This window comes from Pipistrellus kuhlii, unplaced genomic scaffold, assembly GCF_014108245.1.
Source record: "Pipistrellus kuhlii isolate mPipKuh1 unplaced genomic scaffold, mPipKuh1.p scaffold_m20_p_42, whole genome shotgun sequence".
NCBI classification, from domain to species: Eukaryota; Metazoa; Chordata; class Mammalia; order Chiroptera; family Vespertilionidae; genus Pipistrellus; species Pipistrellus kuhlii.
In genome coordinates this window covers 619,793-640,262 of record NW_023425543.1, presented here as the reverse complement: position 1 = coordinate 640,262, position 20,470 = coordinate 619,793, and the positions used below count along the sequence as shown (strand labels likewise).

The 20,470-nt window shown below is 62.5% G+C and overlaps 1 protein-coding gene across 7 annotated transcripts in view; it reads right to left on the bottom strand.

The window, feature by feature from the left end:
* Positions 1–20,470, bottom strand: part of NTRK3 (neurotrophic receptor tyrosine kinase 3) — a 170,811-nt gene that overhangs the window by 149,736 nt on the left and 605 nt on the right. The window lies entirely within an intron of this gene.

Here is a 20,470-nt window from a genome sequence, read left to right as displayed (position 1 = left end):
GCCCTCGGACCACCCATTTCTACTCCCGGCCACACACACAGCTGCCGGCTCCCTCCCAGCTGGAGCAGAACGAGCCAGAGGGGAGTCGGGCCCTGGGCTCCCTGCTCCCACCCCACAATCCAAGATGACGCATGCGTAGGAAGTGATCATGCAGAGTTGGAGATCTGAGCCCTCGATGCCACCGGGAACGTCTGGGGGACCTGCAGGAACCCGGTCCCGGGTCAGCCCCGGGCCCCAGGGTCACGCTCGCCAGACGGGCCCTGCTCACAGGCCCTCCTGGTGCTCGGCCAGGGCCGGGGACTGCGTCCAACCTTTCCATTTTACAAATGAGCCAACTGTTGCTGATGGACTTAATGCTGATGAATCTCAGGGACTCTTCCCCCCGTTGTAAGGAACACAGGCTCCTCGTGAGAAGTTTGGGAAAAATGAAAAGATCTCAGGAAAATTAAAGCCACTCGTCATCGCGGCTCGCAGCCACAGCCACCCTGGGCGCGGGGGCGTGTCCTCGGCCTCATTGGGGCAGAGAGCGCGAGGCGGGTGCACCAGCCGTCCCCACTCCCCTGCCCTGTATTTCATCTTAAGTGTCTTCTGTTGTCCTTACAGATTCATAAGAGAAAATCAATGAAGATGAAAAACCTGAGAGGTAAATACACAGTAAATATACAAGGTAAAGAGCTGGTGACCTCCCAGGGCAACGCCTGGGCCCAAGTGGCCGATCCTGGAGCCGGCTCACTCCCTCGCCCAGGAGCCAGCCAGGCCCCCGACGATATTCACATCGGAACGGGAGCCCAGCCCTAGGGAGAGGTGAAGGGGGAGGCGGGGTGGGAGAAGGCGGGGGTGAGGGTCTTGTTCTGGGGCTGAGACGGCAGCCCGGGCAGCCAGATTACAAACAAACATAAACTAATGCCGCAGCTGTCAAGACCGATTAGGCCGCACAATGGAAAAATTACAGGGCCGTTTGGGCCCGACAATATAAGATTAATTTATCAATACGGCTTACGTGACACTGGAGAGATAACACCCTGAGTCAGGGCTTCGCAAAGGCCTTCTCTGCGCCGGGCGGGCTGCCTCGGAGCCGGAGCCGGAGAGCTGGCTCCCGGCGGCCCGCACGTGGGCAGCCGGAACGGAGGGCCGGGGGCGAGGCGGGCCCTGTCCGTCACACCGGCACCGGCACGACTCCTGGTGCCCACCTCTCACAGTACAGGCATCTCCACATCCCCCGCGTGGCCGCACACAGTGGGTGCTCACACCCTCAGGCCCCGGGGGCAGGTGCCACGATGATGCCCGTTTTACAGCGGGCAGATGGCAGCCTAGGACGCAACCCGCGCAGCTCCGCAGCCTGAGAGGCTGCCGTTCAGGAACCACATCTTGTGCGTGCGGTTCGCGGCGCACACGCACACGCACACGCCACTTTGCACAGAACTCCCTGTCACGCTGCCATGAAACGTCCCGTGACGCCCACTTCACGGGGAACCGAGGCAAGGACCGAGCTTGCTGGCCTCCCCCAGGTGGGCAGCAGCGGAGAGGGCTATAAGATCGCCGCGGGGCCCACGGAGTCCTTGGGGACCCCGGGCTGCCTCGCACCGCGCCCTTCAAGCTCCCACAGGCCGCGGGCAGGGGGCGGACGGGAGGCGGAGGCTGGCAGGAGGTGGCGGGCAGGGCTGCGGCCGGAGGCAGCCGGGCCTGGCGGAAGGCAGATGGCAGCAGCTGCAGCTGGAGCCCGCCCAGCACACGGCCCCAGAGCAGACAGTGACCTTCCCGAAGCAGCGGAGTGACTGTCCTCAGCCAGCTGGCCGGGGCACACGGCACACGAAGGCCACCCAGGAGGCCTCAGCGCCCATGCTGCCCAGGGTGGGAGCGGGCTGTGGGGGGAGTTCGTGCGAGCTGGGCCCTCCCGCATGACTGTGCTCTGCCACCGGGAGCCCTGCCCAGCCACGTGCTGGAGGCAGAGGCTGCACCAGGGACAGAGGGCATGGGCGTGGGCAGCAAGGCAGGTGCCTGGCTGGTGTCATGTAAGGAGGCAGCATCACCACTCACTCTCCGTGCCTGGGACAAGGACCCAGCCGCCCCGGGTGCCCATCCCCCTCCAGTGCGGCAGGCAGAGGAGCAGCATCAGCCGCTGGGGCCCTGGGAGCAGTGCCTGGGCCGTGCCCGGCAAGAGCTGCCGGCACCGAGTCCCAGCTGATATGAAGCGGCGCTGCCGTGATTAATGGGCGGAGGGAGGAGACAGGAAGTTAGGGCCGGGGTGGAGGATGGAGACAGGCAGTACCCTCGGGCAGGGGACCAGGGGACGAGTGACGACGTGGCAGCGGAGGTGGGCCTGGGTGCAGAATGGGGCACCCTCAGAGCCAGCAGGGCCCGGTGCACCCTCCCAGCAGCCAAGCCCATGGAGCTGATCGACATGAACAGGGAAGTTCCGGCGGCAGCATGACCTGCTCCCCACCACTGCACGGCCTTCCTGTCGCCTGGCCGGGACGGCCCTCCTCCCGCCACGGGGCCCAGACGGGCTGCACGGGAGCTGGGACACCCCGAGATGACACTGCTGATGACCTTGAGGGATCGCCGCCTCTCTCGGAGGCCCCTGAGGACTGATCCTGGCACCACGAAGGCAGCGGAGGCGGCGGGAGCCCCCACACCCCGGCCCCGGTGGGGTCACAGGAGGGGCTAGAGCTAGCCCTGGGGGGCAGAGCGGCCGCCTTTGCTTCCAAAAGCGGACTATTTTAATACCGTTCGCTTTTCCCCTATAATTACCTCCACTTGGTTCTCTTCGTGTTCGGTGAAGTTGCTTTTTGTTGGGTTGGGTTTTGTGTGTGTGTTTTTCCATGTAAAGGCCAACGAGAAAGAGGGAGTCTCTCACAGGGCGCGGGCAGGGGAGAGGGTGAGGCTAGGGAAATGCACAGGGAAGGAACCTCAAGATGGAGCCAAAGGGGACCCCCCCAAGGAACCCCGATGAGTCCTGCACCCACGGGGTCTCCTCCCATCTGGGTCCGACAGGGGCTCAAGCAGACGCAGCTTTGCTTTCGGGCGGGGAGCTGGGTGCACCCTCTGCTTGGCCCTACAGAGAACGAGTCAGGCCCCTCCCCTCGAACCCCAGACACCAGACAGGTGGCCCGTGCCAAGGGCTGCTGTGGCTAAGAAGGACGATTCCAGGAAGTAGCCCCGTCGTCAAGGGAGCGCTGGACGGGGGGTCCAAGGCGCAAGTATGAGTCGCATGGTCTGGTCCACACTGGCTCCAGGTCAGCCCTCCTGCCTGTGGACCCAGCACCCAGCTCTGAGACTGTGAGCCCCAAAATAGCACAGCCCACACCCCTGCCCCGCCCTCCCCCACCCTGAGGCCTCAGTACGCCACTCCTGTCGCTCTGCCAGCTGCAGAGGCTGCCCGGCCCCCCAGCGCCCAGAGCACCCTCAGAGGCGATCCTGGGAGGTGCCAGCTGCTGCTGGGAGCAGAGGGCACAGCCCCCAGCAGTCCAGGAGACGGCCTTAAGTAGCGATCAGTATTAATGGTTTCGCCTGGTTTGAGAAGCTCATAATACGCCGCACCTTCCTGATCCCACCAAATGCAGAGTACTGTCTTCTTTCCGAAGCGATCTGGCCTTGCAGTCGATGTTGATGGTTGACCTGGATCAACCCATGATTGTGTGCATTTGGGATTCTCAAAATAAATCCGCTTTCCATCGCCAGTCACAATTTCATGCAAAAAAAGACTTTCTTTCGGCTGTTGAGGCAACATTTAATGACGACTTTTAGGATTTCCATTTGTCTTTCATTCAGTTGATGGGGCACCCATTTTTTTCCTTTAAAATCTTTCCCATTGTGAGCGGTTGGAAATTGTTTGTTGAGCGACGTTTAATCTTTCTGCAATTTGTTTCTGAGTTTTACAGGCATCTTCATCCAATAATGCTTGTAATTGTTGGTCTTCAAATGTTCTTGGTTGACCTGGATGTTCTTTGTCTTTCACATCGAAATCATCCCTTTTAAAGTGTTTAAACTGGCATTTACAAGGATCTTGGGATGGAGCACGTTTACCATAAGCTTCCCGAAGTATATAATACCTTCTAGCAGCACTTTTGTTCAGAATAAAGCAATGAACTAAAACTTCCCGCGAACGCTCTCTTTTTGGCATGAAATTCAACATTTTTACGTATAAAAAAAATATCTAGGATGTCAACACCTTTAGCTAATTTGACATAGGAAGTTTTGAAGCTCATTGTCAATACAACAAAATAGCATAATATCGAATCGCACATATGTCAACACAGGTGTCACTCCATCTAGTGAAAGGATCTGCATTATTATTACCGGTACACTGAGCGCCCAGCAGCAGGCCTTCCGTGGGTGGCCTGTGGCAAATGGGTCCCTTGCTCGGCCGGCATATGGGCGACCGGCTGTCCATCAGTCAGAGAACCGGCTTCCGGCTCGGACTCCTCTGCTAAGTGACTCCTGAGTGGCAGGTGAGCGGCGGGGACATGTGGGAGACATGGCCCCAGGGACCCACTGAGGACAAGCTCACCCCAGAGCCTGTCAGCCATGTTTCAGAGACACCCCAAGACAGCCCGCCCGAGAGTGGGAGAAGCTGGGGGCACTCACCCCAGAGAGCTTTTGTGGGGCGGTGCCGGTAGGACCCGCTCCCAGGCCACCCCACAGCTCTGGGGGCACAGGTGAAGGCAAGCCAGGCTGCCCCCCCACCACCACCTCTCACGCCCCTGCCCTTCCCCCACCCCAGAGCAAAAGTTTGACTAAAGCTCAGTGTCTCTGCTTCTATAAATCTCTGCGTTTTAATGATGGCTTCAAGGCTGAGGGGAGAGAGGGCCATTAAACGCGCTGAATAAGTTAATGGGGCAGAGAGAATCTATCTCGGAGCCACCCCAGGCTATTTTCCTCTGGAGCCAAAGCCTGAATAAGCAAAAAGGAAAAATTAAAGCCCAGAGCGCCCCGCCGATAAATAACCCCGTGTAATCTCCCCGAGCCCGGGACCTCGTCTGCGGGTGTCACCGCACAGGTCCCCGAACACCCGGCACAGAGCTGCCTGCGGCGGCGGCCCTGCCCCCTACCCCACCCTGCGCCTTCCCTCCAGCGAGGCAGAGCCTTGGTGGCTGCTCTATGGGCTGCGGCCCCCTAGACGGCAGGTGAGAAGCTGGGTCCCACAAACCTTAGCACAGGAAGCAGGCATCCCCATAGGAAGACCCCAAGACCCGCCAACCCCCCAACGGTGGAGACCCCTCCAGACTCCCTCGCTGGCCCCTGCTGTCAGCTGCCCACACGCCCGGGGCTCCCTCCCCCTGCACACACGGACGACAGATTACAGCGTGGGGGTGCTCTGGCCTGGACAGCGCCGCCTCTTCAGAAATCTCTCCCCTCCCCTCCTTCTCTCCCTCCTTCCTGCCCTGGCACCCCGCTCCTCCTTCCGGAGTTCCCCGCTCCCCTGGGCCCATCTCCCTGCTTCTCCAGGGAGAACCGGGCCTCCGGGGACAAAGCCGGGCTGCGGCTCTCGGGGCCGGGGAAGCACAGTGACTTGGTAAAGGCTGAGTCCCACCAGACACGGTGTTTACTCTTTAATATTTAACATGTAATTAAATCTCTGAATAAACAGATACATTTCGGCAGGCGGTCCTCCCTAGGCAGAGGTGCTTTCTGCCACCCTGCACCTCGGGCCTGCAGGTGGCGCCAGGCCTGCCCCGTGGGCCGCGGACACCGGGCTGACTTCCGGCCGAGGGTGATGGACACACTCCAGTCCAACCGCCTGTGCCCTGGGCCCAGGGCTCCCTCCAAGCTCCTGACTGTCAACACTCGATCCCCATTCTCCTGTTCATTCATCCGCGTGTTGGACTCAGCCAGGCCGAGACCCAGCACTGGGAAGATAAGAGCAGCAGGACTGAGCCCCCAAGCCTCAACCAGAGCTCGCAGCTGATAGGCCTGCTCCCCCACCCCCACCGCCAGGCTTCCTGCTCCTCACCGCCTTGCACACCCCACTCCACCCCCCAAATTCTCCCACCGGCCCCACCACAGAGGTGCTATGTTGCTGGAAACCTCTACCTCCATCTCCCAAACCTAAGCTCCCCCCCTTCCTCACTGTCAGTGGACTGCTGGCCTGGTTCCTCCCCCCAGCCCCCCCCCCCAACAGGCCCACCTCACAAGGAGCAGCCCCACCTCCAGCCAGTCTCCCTGTCTCCCCTCGGCTTTCTCCCTTCGCTGGGTTGAGTGAGTCACAGAAATGCTAATGGTCGCCGGGACCGGTTTGGCTCAATGGATAGAGCGTCGGCTTGGGGACTGAAGGGTCCCGGGTTCGATTCCGGTCAAGGGCATGTACCTTGGTTGCGGGCATATCCCTAGTAGGGGCTGTGCAAGAGGCAGCTGATCGATGACTCTCTCTCATCGATGTTTCTAACTCTCTATCTCTCTCCCTTCCTCTCTGTATAAAATCAATAAAATATATTTTAAAAAAAAAAAAAAAAAAAAAAAAAAAAAAAAAAAAAAAAAAAAGAAATGCTAATGGTCTCCAACCCCAGAGGCCCGGCCTGTCACTTCACCCGTGTGCGTCTCCGTCTGCACCCCAGTCTGGCTCTGGGGGGCAGGTCCAGGCCGGCCAGGCTGAGCAGCGCACCCTCATGCTCAGCACAGCCCCAGGATGTGGAGGAATACGTGGGCACGCTGGTCTGGGGCCTCCCTGCAAAGTGTCTGAGCACTCCGCAAGCAGGGGGAGCTGTGGGTCCCGGCTGCTGTCTAGCATCCATCTGTCTGTCTGTCTGTCCACAGCACACACCACATGGGACGCAGCCCAGAGCCCTGAGCGGGGCTGCATGACCAGGGCGGATGGAGAAGACAGCAGCCCAGCCCAGGCCAGTGAGCACCTGCCCAGGCCCTGCTGGGAGCACCACCTGCCACGTGCCCTGATGCCACGGTGTCAGAGAGAACAGGGGCCTAGGGGACCGGGGATGTCCTTGGGCCGGGGACACAGAGGTGCCCTGAGAAGCCAGCGCCTGCTTTCCTGCCTGCTCAGCCCGGCCTGGGCAAGACGTAGCGTCACAGTGGAAATCCTGGGGGCTTTGAGTCAGCCAGGCCCAGCTCGGCCACCTCCCATGGTGACCTTGAGCAAGTGGCAGGGCCCGTGCCTCTCCGTTTCCTCCTCTGCAAGCCAGTGGCACAGCCGAGGCCTGTGTGGGGCCTACCTAACCCAGGTGCATCCAAACCAGGCCTGGCGTGCCCACAGGTGCAACCACTTTGGCACAGACCTGGGGTATTTTATTATTACAAGGTTAGCTATCAGAGCGTCCCACCGCCCACAGGCCAGCCAAGCGGTATGCCCAGGTGCCCTTAGCTGGAGGCACTCAAGCTGAAAGAAGGTGAGCTCTGACGGACTTCCGCGAGTGTCTGCCCTCGGAAAGTCAGCCGACGTGCAAACTGTTTTGTCTGCTGAGTCCTGTGAGCTTAACTGTTCCTCCTCCACCCCACCCCCACCCCAAATACTCCCATGTCAACGTCCTAAGCCAGCGTCTGCACATATGACTGTATTGGAGGCAGGGTCCTCACGGTGGGAGGCAGAGTGAAGTCAGCAGGGTGGGCACGGACACAGACACACACAGAGGAATGCCCACGTGCGGCGGGCAGGAGACCGCCCTCCACAGCCTTGCTCAACCTTGACCTTGGACTTCCAGCCTCCAGAACTGACAGGGACCCACGCCTGCGGTTGAGGCCTCTGCGTCTGCGGTTTTTCTGTGATGGCAGCCCCTGGCCACCGAACAGGACGATTGAACGTGGTTTTTATTTTTTAAATCGCAAATCTGAAGGGTGTGATCGTCTTTTTATTGCTCAAGGCTAACGCTTCATTCTCGCGGAGAAAAGCAAAGGGCTCTATACGAACGCCCTATTTCCCCATCGCCTGGTGTGAGCGGCAGCTCCGTTTTGTCTTAAGCTGGGATCTCGCAGCAAAAGAGGAGGAAAAGAGCACAGATAAAGCCCGGTGCTACTTCCCGATGGCCCCCTCCCTCCCCGGGGCCATCCTGAAATTGCTTTGTATCCAGGCCGTGATTTTATCCGTTTACTATATATCTGTGTCCATAGACAATGCATCATATTTATCATGGTGTTTTTTAAACCGCACATATAATATGTCATTCTGAAACTTGCTTTTCCTTTATCGGCACCATGTTTTCGGAATACGGCCGTGTTACTACACAGACAAGTATCCAAACGGCCACACGCCCGCCTACAGACACCCCCGGTTCTGTCCCTCCCTCTCGCAATGGCGTGAGCTCGTCCCAGGCGCCTGCACAGTGCAGTGGCCGTGGGCCGTGGGCGCTGGAGCCGGCCTGGGTCTGAGCCCGAACCGGGCCCTTGCACTGTGGCCTGGACTCAGTTTCCCCACCTGTGCAGTGAGAGCCGCCTGCTGGGTATGAGCCCGCCCTGAGCTCTTCTACCCCCCCATCACCTCGGGTGGAACTTCCTCCCAGGAACTGGGGGGTGGGGGGCTGTGGGAAGATGGCTGCCCCTCAGCACACCTGGCCCTACCCCCACCCCCCGCCAGGAGGTAGACTCCCACCAGCGGGGGCCAGGGGCCAAGAGAAAGGGGCCTGACCTCACACGCCCTATAAGCTGATGGAAAGTTCATGAGACCTCACTCGCCAACGCTCCCCACCTCTCCAGAGGGGCCAGCCCCTCGCAGGTTCCCAGTACACAGGCCGCCGAGTCAACGCAGAACCTGGCTCGCTGCCCTCCTGGCTGCCGGGCTCCCCTCCCACCAGGGCCCGCCCCCCAGCTTCAGGTCCCCGCAGTGGGCAATCGGAAAGGGGCGGGAGAGCTTCCCCCCAGATGCTACGGGGCCTCCTGTGGGCACAGCAAGGCAGTGGGTCAACCTCCCGGCTCAGGCCGCCACCCTGAAGCAGTTCCTCTGGGGTCAGTCTGAGGCGGGCCGGGGACCGGCACACACAGACTTTCTGAATCTCCTTCTAGAAAATCTGTGCCCTCTCCAGGGTCAGGAAGCCATGCTCCCACATGTAAACGCCTTTCTCTTTAAACCTCACACCGGGCACGTTTTCTAAAACCCCGCCCCTGTGCCCGGCCGGCCTGGCCCACGGGCTGAGCATCGACCTAGGAACCAGAAGGTCACGGTTTGATTCCTGGTCAGAGCCCACGCCCGGGTTGATTGTGGGCTCGATCCCCAGTGAGGGGCGTGCAGGAGGCAGCTGATCCACTCTTCTCTCTCATCATGGATGCTTCTCTCTCCCTCTCCCTTTCTCTCTCTGAAATCAGTTGAAAGCTTCCTTAGAAAAGTTACAAAATAAATAAGACAGATCTTGCCCCCGCTTCTCTGGAGACGGGCTAGCGTTAGGTCCATGCACAGGCCCGCCGCCCCAGCTTGGCTGTGAGCTCCCAGAGAAAGCCCTGCCCTGCCCTGCCCTGCCCCTTCCCCCCCCCCCCCCCCCCCCCCGGCCTGGTGTCCCAGCATTCAGTGCGGTGCCGGCACCCGGCTGGCGCCCCGGGCTAGGACGGGAGGCCTGGCTGCTCCTCCCCGCCGGGCCAGTGCCTCTGCTCATCCTCCCCACGCTCAGCTGCCGGACGGGCCTTGCCAGGCAGGGAGGCGGGCGGCCAGACACCTGGCGCCCACAGCCCAGGTCCAGAAGCCGCTCCGCAGGCGCCAGGCCCGTTAGCTGTCTGTCCGCGCTTGGAAGACCGTCCTTTGCAAAATGAAAATCGGGGCCTCCCCTCCAGCACCTGCCCCAGGAACGGGAGCCAGGCGTCCCCCAAGGACACAGGGCCTCCCCTGAGCGGGGAGAGCCGGCCACGGGCCACCTGCCCTGGAACTCAGGCATGCTTCCACCCTCCCCTTCCGGCCGGGGCTGAGGGGCCCTGCCCGCTCCACTGACCCTCCTCACAGCCCCTCAGGGAACACACTGCCCCCTCCCTGCGCCCTGCCCCTCCCAGTCCGAATGCTATTTCCCATGTGGCATCTTGGCACCGCATTTAAGATGACTGCCACTCAGGGGTGGCAGGGACTCGGAAACCCCATCTGGAGCAAGGCCGGCCCTGATACCGTCCTGGCCTGAGCCAGCGCATCTGCCGGGACTCCCCTGGTCGTTACAGGTGGGTAACGAAGAGGCTGCGTGAGGTGGGGAGTCAGAGACACCCCAACTGCAGCCTCGGGGCCACACCTCCACCGAGAGGGGCCCCTCTCTTCTCTGGGCTGCAGTTTCTGTGCCAGGAAGGCCGGAAGCTCTGCAGGCAGGTCTCACTATCCCCACTTCCCACGGACTCCCACACGCAACAAGCACAGTGCGCGAAGGATGTGCAGTGAGGCTGGGCACCCGGGTCCAAGCTGGAGGAGCCCTCCCAGTCAACCAGCCAGCCAGCCCATTTCCCAGATAAACACACTGAGGATCAGGACCTTGGCGGAGGCCCCCCTGAGAGATGAGGGGCAGAGCACCTCACAGGGGGAGCAGATCCCAGGACGCACCACGGGTCTGGCTGTTGGAGGCGGGACCGGGTGGCTACAGTAAAGTCAGTCGCTTGCACGTGTGTGTTCTGCAGTTAAGGCCTCAGCGACTGGTCCAGGCAACAAACATCCCAGGGGCCGCCATCAATCACACCAAGCCCTCAAGGGAACCATCTCTAGCCACGAGCATCTTAAGGGAATTTGATTGACAGATCCTCTGAAGGCACTATCCCCTGACACATTCAGTCTCATGTGCCCCAACAATACCCAGCAAAGCCCGCCAGCACCGCCCCCGCCATCTCACCCCACCACCCCGTCTGCATGCACTGCTGTTCTCCATTCCGGCCACTGGGGGTCACTGCTGCCCCCAATGAACCAGAACCATAGAGTTTACTGGGGAGGAAAGCGATCCCATCCGGCCAACAGGATCCCACAAATGTCTCCTGTGCTGTGTCCTAACTTCATCCTTCTTCCGGAAAGAAACAGATGGCCAGCCATGGAGTATCCATCACATCCCAGACACTTCCCACAGGTCATGTCGTTCCATCCCTGCAGCAACATCTCCCAATGACAACATGCTCTGCAGATGAAGAAAGGGAGCCATAGCGAAACCAAGCAACGGACTCAACGTCCAGAAAAGCCAGCAAGGGGCAGGGAGAGGACTGGAACTCAAGTCTGATGCCAAATGCCATGGCTTTTTGCCCCGATGCAGCCTCCTTTGAGATAGTAGCCCACGGGCTATGGCTCCTGTTAAGTCAAGTTGGCTTGCGGTGTCCTTCAGAGAGGCCGGCATCTGGGAAGAAACCACCTGCTGCTCTGATCAAAGGCCCAATCACAATGGGACAGGCCAAACAAGCACCTCCCTCCCTGCAGAGGGCATGGTCTAGTGCCCTCTTGTGGCTGAGTATGGAACTGCAATGAATGGGCGTGGGAAGCTTGGGGCTGGATGGGTGAGACTTAGAGGTGAGGACTTCCTACTGGATTCCTAGACTCTGTCCCAGGGCTGGTCCTGCAGCCCCATCTGTAGCTGAGAGGCGTGGTCAGTGACTGCAGCCAGAAGGGAGTCAGCCAGTGAATGGTGACGGGGTGACAATAGCAGCAGAACCACTTGGACAACGTCTGTAAGGGGTGGGTGTTACCGAGTTATCCTGGACCAAGATGCCTGGCATCCAAACCCCGGGGTGGAGCGTGGGGAAGGTGGGCAGCAGGCGGGCTCTGCCTGGGACACTCTGCCGCTTGGCACCCCAGCGAGTCTCTCAGTGGAGCCATAACTATCGCCCTGCTCTTCCAGCTGACGCGTGTCTCTGCCTCTTCCAAATACGCACCCTCTTGGTCCTTCTGCTGATCCCCTCAGCTCTGGCTCAGGTGCTAACTCTCTTGGCAGATAACTTCCCCTAATCCATTCTTCAAGGACCCAGAACGGTCACTGCCCATCGCCTCTGAGAGATGCCCGCAGTGGCCCTTGCCACGCTGGCCTCCAAGCACCCACACATGCCGGGCACCGCCCAGTCTCCCTGCCCTCTCCCAAGCACTCTGGGAGGATGGGCGCAGCCCACGTGACTATTCCGATGAGAAAAGTGGGGCTCAGAGAAAGGACCTAAACTCACACGGGCGGAGCCAGGGCTTAAACCGAAGGCCGTTTGGCCAAAGAAACCGCTACTGTTACCACGACAGCGAGCGTGTGCGTTCTCATCAAAACCTTACATAGCCTGCGTTATTATTTCTCCGTTTTTCAGGTGAGGAAGCTGGGGGACCAGAAAAGCAGACGGCGCGGCGTCCCAGCGCATAAGGACAGCTGTGACCTCGAGTTCCATGTAGCAGTTGCTGCCAACATGCAAGGTCATCATGCAAATGACCCTCTGGCTCAGCAGGAGGGGAGCTGTCAGCTGCGTCCCTGAAGTCAGGGTGCCTGTCACTGCCCTCCAAAAAGCATCAGAAATAGGTGGGTGGGGAAAGACTGACCATAACCGACAGGGTCAGGCCCGCAGCCCGGGGTCCGGCAGCCAGGGGTCACCCTCAGGACTGAATGGAGGGCCCGCCCTCTAAGCCAAGGCCACCACGGAGGCACCAGGTCCGGCCCCGAGGCCGAAGACAGCGCTAGTGGAAGATGCTCCTTCGGGAACCACCAGGGTGAAGGGAAGAGCCGCACGTACTCGCAGGAGGAAGCCGACAGGCCGGGCCATGAGCTGGCTTGCAGGCACCGCCATGCCCAGCAGGTCAGAGGCATCTCTGGGAGCAGAGATGGGGTGTGGGGAGATTAGGACAGCACCCCACTCTCAGGTCTGGGAAATGCGAGGACCTGGTGTTTACCAAACAGCCACTCGGGGCCTAGCCATCCCCATGCTTGGCATGGGGGATAGGGGTTAGGAGAGGTGAGAGACACCCCCTCTGGGGCCAGGATACCAATATGGCCTGAAGCGGTTTATAAAGCCGCTTCTCCCATGACACTGACCCCAAAGGGCACCATCGGCCAGCGTCTCTGTGCCCCCATCAGGATCAGGCCTCCTGGGCGGGACTGTGTCCCAGTCACCCAACTCATTACCCCGCGGCCGGCCACATCCTGATCCCTCCGCGCTGCCAGACAGGAGGGGGGAAGAGAGCGCCCAGGCTGCTTCTGTCCGCCCCCGGGGCCCCCGGCGGCCGCCTAGGAGGCTCATGTTTGGGACCTCGCACCCTGGGCTGCAGGGCTGCGGCCGGGCCGCCGGGAGAGCTGACCCTCCGCTCAGCTGGGCCCAGGAGAGGCTCTGAAAGCCGGGCCACCTGCACACACCTCACCCGGCTAGTGTGACACCCCAGCTCCAGCGGGAAGCCAGCCGCTCTCGTGCGCGGTGCTGCCCTCTGGTGGCCGCCAGGGGTCTGGACCGCCTTGGCAGGCAAGAAGCCAAGGCTTAGGGCTTGTTTGTAAGACCTCAGAGGTGATGTGCACCCAGCAGCAGAGCCGCCCTTGAGGGAGCACAGAGCACGGGGTCGGGTGGAGGCAGCGGGTTAGCACTGCGAGTCGGTCGCATCGCTCTCCTCTTTCCCGCTCTCAGCAGGAGGCTGAGTGCTCCTCTCCCGCCTCCCCTAGGGAGAACCGGAATCCCTCAGCGCTGGAGCGGAGGCGAGGGCAGGGGCGGGAGACCCACCACCCTGGGGACCCACCCTCCTGCCAGGAACTCCCCCACCCCTCCCGGGCCTCAGGTCTCCCCTCCGTAAAACTGGGTTCGGCTCCAGTCATTTCTGAGCCCCTTTCCAGATGGGATGATTTATGCTTCCCTGTCTGATTTCCGTCCTACCTCACAAACGTTCCCAGACATCTAGAAATGGACATAAATGGCGAGCCCAGGCGCATGTCCCCACACTGACCTGACAGCGACCCTGTGGGCCAGACAGACCCACCCCCAGAAGGGGAAACTGAGGCCAGGGAGGGTCTATGATATGGTTAGCCCACTCATCCAGCCACGCAGCGTCCAAAACAGGGTGGTCCCACAAATGCCCGCCCTGTCTGCTGGGTCCTCGGGCTCTCTCCACGGGGACTGATCGCTCCTACGCTGAGGGCTGGCAGCTTCCATGAGCAAGGGGGCAGGGGGAGGGGGAAAGAGATGGGGCCGAGGGGAAGAAAAGCTGCTCGGTGGAGGAGGCGGCGGCAAGAAAAGGGCCTGGAGAATTACGATTGGTCCTTCAGCACTTCACACACCCCTCCTGCTCTGCACACACAGGCACCCCAGAACCCCAAACTCTACCTGGAGAAGCCACCCAGCCCTCTGCTCTCCCGTCCGCCTCTCCCTGCCGCGGGCAGTCAGGGACACCATGATGCTGACTGCGCCTCGGCCCCGAGCGGAGCTGGCCTGGACCCAGCGCCAGCCGGCTGCGCCCCTGCCAGCCTCCGCTGGCACCCGCGCTCCTGTGGGCCTGCCCTGCCCTCCGAGGCCAGGGTGCCACGCTTGGTCACGGAGGCCTGGGAAGAGGCTTGGCCGAGACAAGGCCTTGGGGGCGGCAACTGCCGGGAACAGGCCAGCAGCCCGGCTGTGACTGCTGGCCGGCGCGGCTTGGCCAACACCATGCCATCATTATCGCATCTGCCTTCCCCTCCGCCCCGGCCAGGCAGCCCTCACCTAGGGAACTGAGTGTCATCAATGGGAGAAGCCTCCCGGACCTTTAATTTACTAAGCCAGCATGGAGCTCGTGTGTTTGTGAGTGTGTGCGTGTGCGTGTGTGTGCGTGTGTGTGTGTGTGTGTGAATGTGTGTATACCACCCCGCATGACTCTGCACGGGGCAATACAGCTGCACGTTAAGCGTCAGACTGCTCTGCCATTCACTGGCTGCATGAAATAAGGCCAACTCCACCTCCGGACTCGGTGTCCCTGTCTGTAAAATGGGGCTTATAGCAGTACTTCCCCTATAGGGCTGGTGGGACGCCATAACGAGGCACGACCTCGAAAATGCCTGGAAGGGTGGCTGGAACAGAGCAGGTGCTCGCAGAGGCTGGTCACCACTAGCCATCGTGCGCTGGCGGCTTCCCCTCCGCGACATGGCACAGGGCCCTGGCCGTGAGGTCACCTACCTCACCTCACAGATCAGGACCCGGGTCCAGAGGAGGAAGGGATGTGTCTAAAGCTGGGGAGGAGCTGCGGGGGAAACCCATGTCTGGCTGGCTGGCTGTCTGGCTGCCTGGGGAAGGAATCCTGAGTCTCCCACCACCCAGGCCCCAGTGGGAAACTCTGGACGGCACCCCCCGCAGACGGGGACAGAGTGGGGGTGGGGAGCAGAGGGGAGGCCCGCCGACTCCAGCCCTGCGTGTGAGCAGAGCTCCGCAGGGGCCCGCCCAGTGGAGTTCTAATTGGCGTGGGCTGCCAGCCGCGCATAGTTGCTGCCTCTGGGGACCCTGGATTTGGAAACAGCGTCCCAGAGGGAGACACGGTCGTGGGCGAGGCTCTGGCGTTGACAGAGAGCCCAGAACGGGCACCAGAGCAGAGCAGGAGAGGGCAGTGCCCACCCCTGGGAAACGAGATCTCCTAGCTAAGGAAGGGGCGGGTGTAGGGGGGCAGAAAGGCCCCGCCCCTCTCTGCTCTCTCGGCCTCTGTGGGGCCCCCCCCCCCGTAGGCAGCAGGAGGGAGGCGGAACTGCAGAATCCCTCCAGCCCTGCATCCTGGAGAGCCCCGAGTTTGGGGTTGGCATGTGGGGCTTCTGGGGGCTCCACTGGGCGCTGACCTTCCCCTCTGGCCCCCCAGAGCCCTCTCCCCTGCTGACCAGTCCACGGAAGAGGGGCCACCCACTGGGGGGCCCGGGTGGAGGTGGGGAAGGCTCAGGGGGTGACCCATGACCGCACCGATGGCTCGCTGGCCACCATCTCCACCCCGGCCGCGCCGAGACCCGCTGCCAGGCGCTGAGCCGTCCCACAAGCCCTCGCGGTGGGCTCTTCCCAGGATGCTGCCCTCTGGGGAGGACAGGACTCTGTGGGTGACGGCACCTCCCTCCCTCACGAGCAGCGGGGAGTCCTGGCCAGAGAGAGGGTGGGGTGGACAGAACCAGAGAAGCCCTAAGAGAGGAGGAGCCCCGAAACCCTTCTAGATCTTTCCGTCTGTGGCCACACAACTCGACCACGGGGACTCAAATCCTGGTGACCAGTAAGTGGGACCGGTAAGCCTGCCTGCGTGCCTCCAGCTGCTGTCCCGAAAGCCAGCCCGAGGACCGTAAGCGGGAAGCACGGTGGGGAGGAGCGCTGGGCGGGCACGGGGATGACGCGTCTGCTCCGCAGGGGCCAAGGCAGGGTGCTGAGCAGACGGACAGACCGGCTGCGAGAACTGGCCTGGCCCTCGGGGGCTAGGGGGCCTTGGGGACCCTGATGGGGTCTGCCACCCAGCCTGAGCCCCTCACGTCACCTGCTCCCCCTCCCCACCGATGAGCCCCTCCTGGAACCGAGCCGGGGAGCCAGGGCCTCCGCTGGCCTCTGCCATGGCCACCCATCGGCCTCTCGGGCTCAGACCTTCCCTGCACACAGCGGCAGTGAGCTCTTGATGACGTATTCCTCAGCAATGAAACATTTATCTCGCAACCCCAGAGCGCCCGTGTGCGTTAAATCACGTGCGTGTGTATCTCAGTCCACGCGCTACGTATTGAACATCCCTCCGTCTAGGCAGGGAGGATGTGAAGGAGAAGTTCTGGCGTTTTCTTTTCAGGCCCAGCAACTGGCTGGGGCTCTGAGGAGACCCCCAGCCCTGAGCCCCGCTGAATGGGGAGCCGGGGAGCCGGGGAGCCAGGGAGCCCGGGAGTCCCGGAACAAGCCATTCGACGGGCACTGGAAGGGGGGCCAGGCAGCCAGAGATGCCACAGGCTGGCGAGGGCCATCGCCCGGAGGACCACACCCCCCACGAGCCAGCCGGTGGGGCCGCCCATCCCCGCCGTCAGACAGACAGAGACATCAGCGACAGGGGCAGGAGGGCAGGGGGGAGTGTGCCAGGGGGCAGCATCAGGCCCCTCCCTCCTTCACAGCCACCCAGGCCATGCGGAGGGCAGCAGGCGCCTTGCAGGGCCCTGAGCACCTCCAGACTCGGGGATCAGGCTGTCACGTGCTCGGGCCCCTCCTGCTGCAGGGCTGAGCCCTGGGCCCTCGGGAGACTGACCTTGGCTTTCAGGAGCAAAGACTCTGCTCCAAGGAGACCCCTCCTGGGGCCTACCCCAATCGGCCTCCAGGCAGCATCCCAAGACTCGGAGCCCAGGCTCCCCAACTTCCACCCTGGAGCCCCTCTTTCCCTGGAGTGCCCCCTCCCGCTTCCAAAGCTCTCCTCAAAGGCCCCTCCCACTCAGCCTCCCCCCTCAGGGCTGCCCCCAATCCTGGGGCTCCTGAGTAAGGCCCCACAACGCCTCTGGGGCCTGGCCCACCCCCCCCATCTGCGCCCCAGCTCTCGGTGGTAACCGCCAAGGCTGGCTGTGCCTTAGATCCCTGGAGAGGCTGAGGGGCAAGGAGCCAGGGCTCCGAAAGACCCTCCACCCAACCCGGGGCGGGCCGGGGGGTGGGCGGCCAACACCGGGGCCGCTGCAGGGGCTGCCCGGGAGACCTAGCGGGTGACCGCTAACCCCAGCCACGAGCCCACGCCCGGAAGCCAACCCCAGGACACCCAGCCCCGCGGTGCCATCTTCCCCCTGATCTCCCTCCCAGCGGTCTACGGCTGCGCCATCCCCACCCATCCCCGAGCCGGCCTGGCCCGAGAGAGGCCCAGACAGCCACCTCCCGGCCACCACCCTCCTGCCTGCCTTTGTGACGTCAGGGCCCGGCTGGGCGCGGCTGCGCGTGGGCCCTTCTAGGTAAGGTCACCGCGTGTCAGCGCTGCCCTGGCACGGGGACCGGCCTCCTCAGAGAGGCCAGAAGGGGGGGCGCTGGAGCCGCTGGGCGCTGGGAGGGGCGGAGGTGCGACCCACACTCTGCCCCGATGCCTGGCAGCTGATTTCCTTCTGATACTCATGGGGGAGGGGGGGGGGCTCCCCATCCGAGGAGCCTCCAGTGGGTACACAGGAGCCACAGCACGCACCACCGAGAGGAGGGCCATAGCCCCCAGACCAGGAGGGTGAAGTCTGGAGGGCACCCCTGGTGACACGGCTGGGAGACCCCTGGCTCTTCATCTCTGGCAGCACCAGGCTCCTCTCCGGCGAGGCCCCTTCCCTGCCAGAGGCTCTCTCTGCCCCAATCCCTCCTCCGGCTGCTTCCAGGGCAGCTCCAGAGTGGGGTGCCGGCTTCAGGGCCTGGCCCCCCAGGACTGTGTGCCTGGGAAAGTTACCTGGCCGCCCTGAGCCCCACTCCCGGGGGGGAGCAGGGATGGTGACAGCTGCTCCCCAGGGTCTGCATGCTCCCCTCCCTCTCCGTCCCGCCTCTGGGCCTGAGGCAGGGCCCTGCCCCGACCTCAGTCAATACCAGCCATAGACATAACAGGGCGCTGGGGAGAAGAGAGGCGAGGAAGGGCCTCCGGCCCACGACCTCTGACCCCCCACACCCGCCACTCTTCCGAGCGCCTGTGAGAATCCAGTTCCCTGGCCGGAGGCCTAGCCCTGAAACAAGGATGGGGACACACACAGAGGGGCTCCCGGTCGCCCCAGATGCCTTCTGGGGGTCCTCCTGTGCCAAAGGGGAGAGAGGCTGCCCATCGCCAGCCTTCCCGGCATCCCCATCTTGGACCCTCTGCCTGGAAACACCACATGGACTCTTGCTACCAAACAGCCTCCCCCCCACACCCCCACCCCTGCCCAAGTCTGCTTTTCAGAGGAGCCACAGCTCTGTGTGGCTGTACGGAGCCTTCACGGCGGAGGCCGGCCCTGCCACCCACCAACTTCCCACAGATACACACAGCACAGAGCAGAGAACAAGCCGGATGAGCTCCCGGCTCCCGGAGACCCGCTCCCCGGGGCACCTGGGACCCCCTGGCCCCCACAGCCCCCAGAAATCCCTAGGTTCTGCCGAGCCCTGGGACCCATTCCTGGGCTCCCCACCTCCACACACATACAATCCTGAGCGTGCACGGGGACTCGGAGTTTCCAACAATCTGGCTCAGACCCTCCTGCGCCCTGGCATGCCCGAAAGCCAGGCCTGCAGGGTGGCAGAGGCATGGTCTGTCCGGTCTGTTTTCCTGCCCTCCCCCACCCTGCTGCTCCTCAGGTCCTCGCCAGCCAGCCAGCCGGGCACTGGAGGTGGCGAGGGGCTGAATGGCTCCGCCAGGATATGGGTCAGGCTTGCCTCCTGGGCCAAGAGTGGGAACTCTCCCGGGCTGAGCGCTCCCCTGGAATTGCTGGCTGCCAGAACGCCAGCAGAGACACCATCAGCCGAGGGCCGTGGGCTGGGAGAGAGAGGACTGAGTTCCTCCTGGCTTCGCAGCCCCAGCTCGCTGGGGCTCTGGCACAGGGAGGGCTGGCGCCAGAGAGAGCCTAGCCAATGGCAGATTCACACACCCTCACCGGCACTCAGTCCCCCACTGGCACCCAGTCCCCCAAATGCCTTCTCAGACTCCAGTGAGAACCCTTCCCAGCATCCCACCCACTTCACCAGCCCCCAAGGGGTGGGACCTTGGGAGGAGACAGGCCAGAGCGGCAGGCCATCCCCGCCCTTCTCTGGTGGCAGGAAGGGAGGGGGTCACCTGGCTGAGGTCAGGGGAAGAGAAGATGGACAGGCTCCCTGAACCCCGAGTTCCTGCCCCCTGCCCAGGCTTCCGGCCGCTTCCCTGCCCAGGAAACATCACCAGCTGAGAACAGGCCACCACAGGGCTCACTTATGGGGAAGGAACCGCACAAGCACGGGTCAGAGTTCAGTTTTCCAAATAAACAGATCTGCGCGATCATATCAGAAGCCCCGGCTGCAAAACAGGCAAGCCCTCGCTTCCCTTCGCCATCCTCACTGTCAATCCCCAGCTGTTCTGCGCCGAACAGGGGCGATCTGTGGGCGCCCAGATGCAGGGAAGAGGAGAGAGGGGAGGGGTCTCGGAAATGCCCAAAATGGGGTTGGGGAGGGCAGGCAGAAGGCAGGCAAGGGGTGGGTGTCCATGCCGGCCTGGCCTTGTCCAAAGTCTCCCCCCACACACACACACCCCACATACACACACACAGCAGCCAGCTCTCAACTTGTTTACTTGTCGGCGGGCGTGCTGTGTGCTCTTTCCAAAAGGAAACGGCGAAACATCTTGGCCGGATGGGATGGCCGGCAGTCCCTGTCACCTTCCCTTTGGGCTCAGCGACTCTGTGCCTGCTGCCACCGCAGGCAGCCAGCACCGCTGCCAGGGGCTCCAACCTCCTCTACTTTATCCCACTTGAGCGTGGCCAAACTGTTGCTATTTCGCGGGGGGAGAGAACCCGATTGGCACCCTGGAAACCAGCTGCAGCGGGTGGGAGCGGGGACGGGCGGGCCCCCCCACCCTCGCCGGCGGGGGTCTGCTCCCCGAGAGGCGCACACGCACGGAGGACCAGCCTGGACAGGGCCAGCCACCTGCGTACGCAGCCGGAGCATCTCCGAGCCAGAGCGAGCCTGGGGCGCGGAGGGCGGCCCCAGCTCCGGGCTGAGGAGCGGGAGAGCCAGCGAGGGGGAG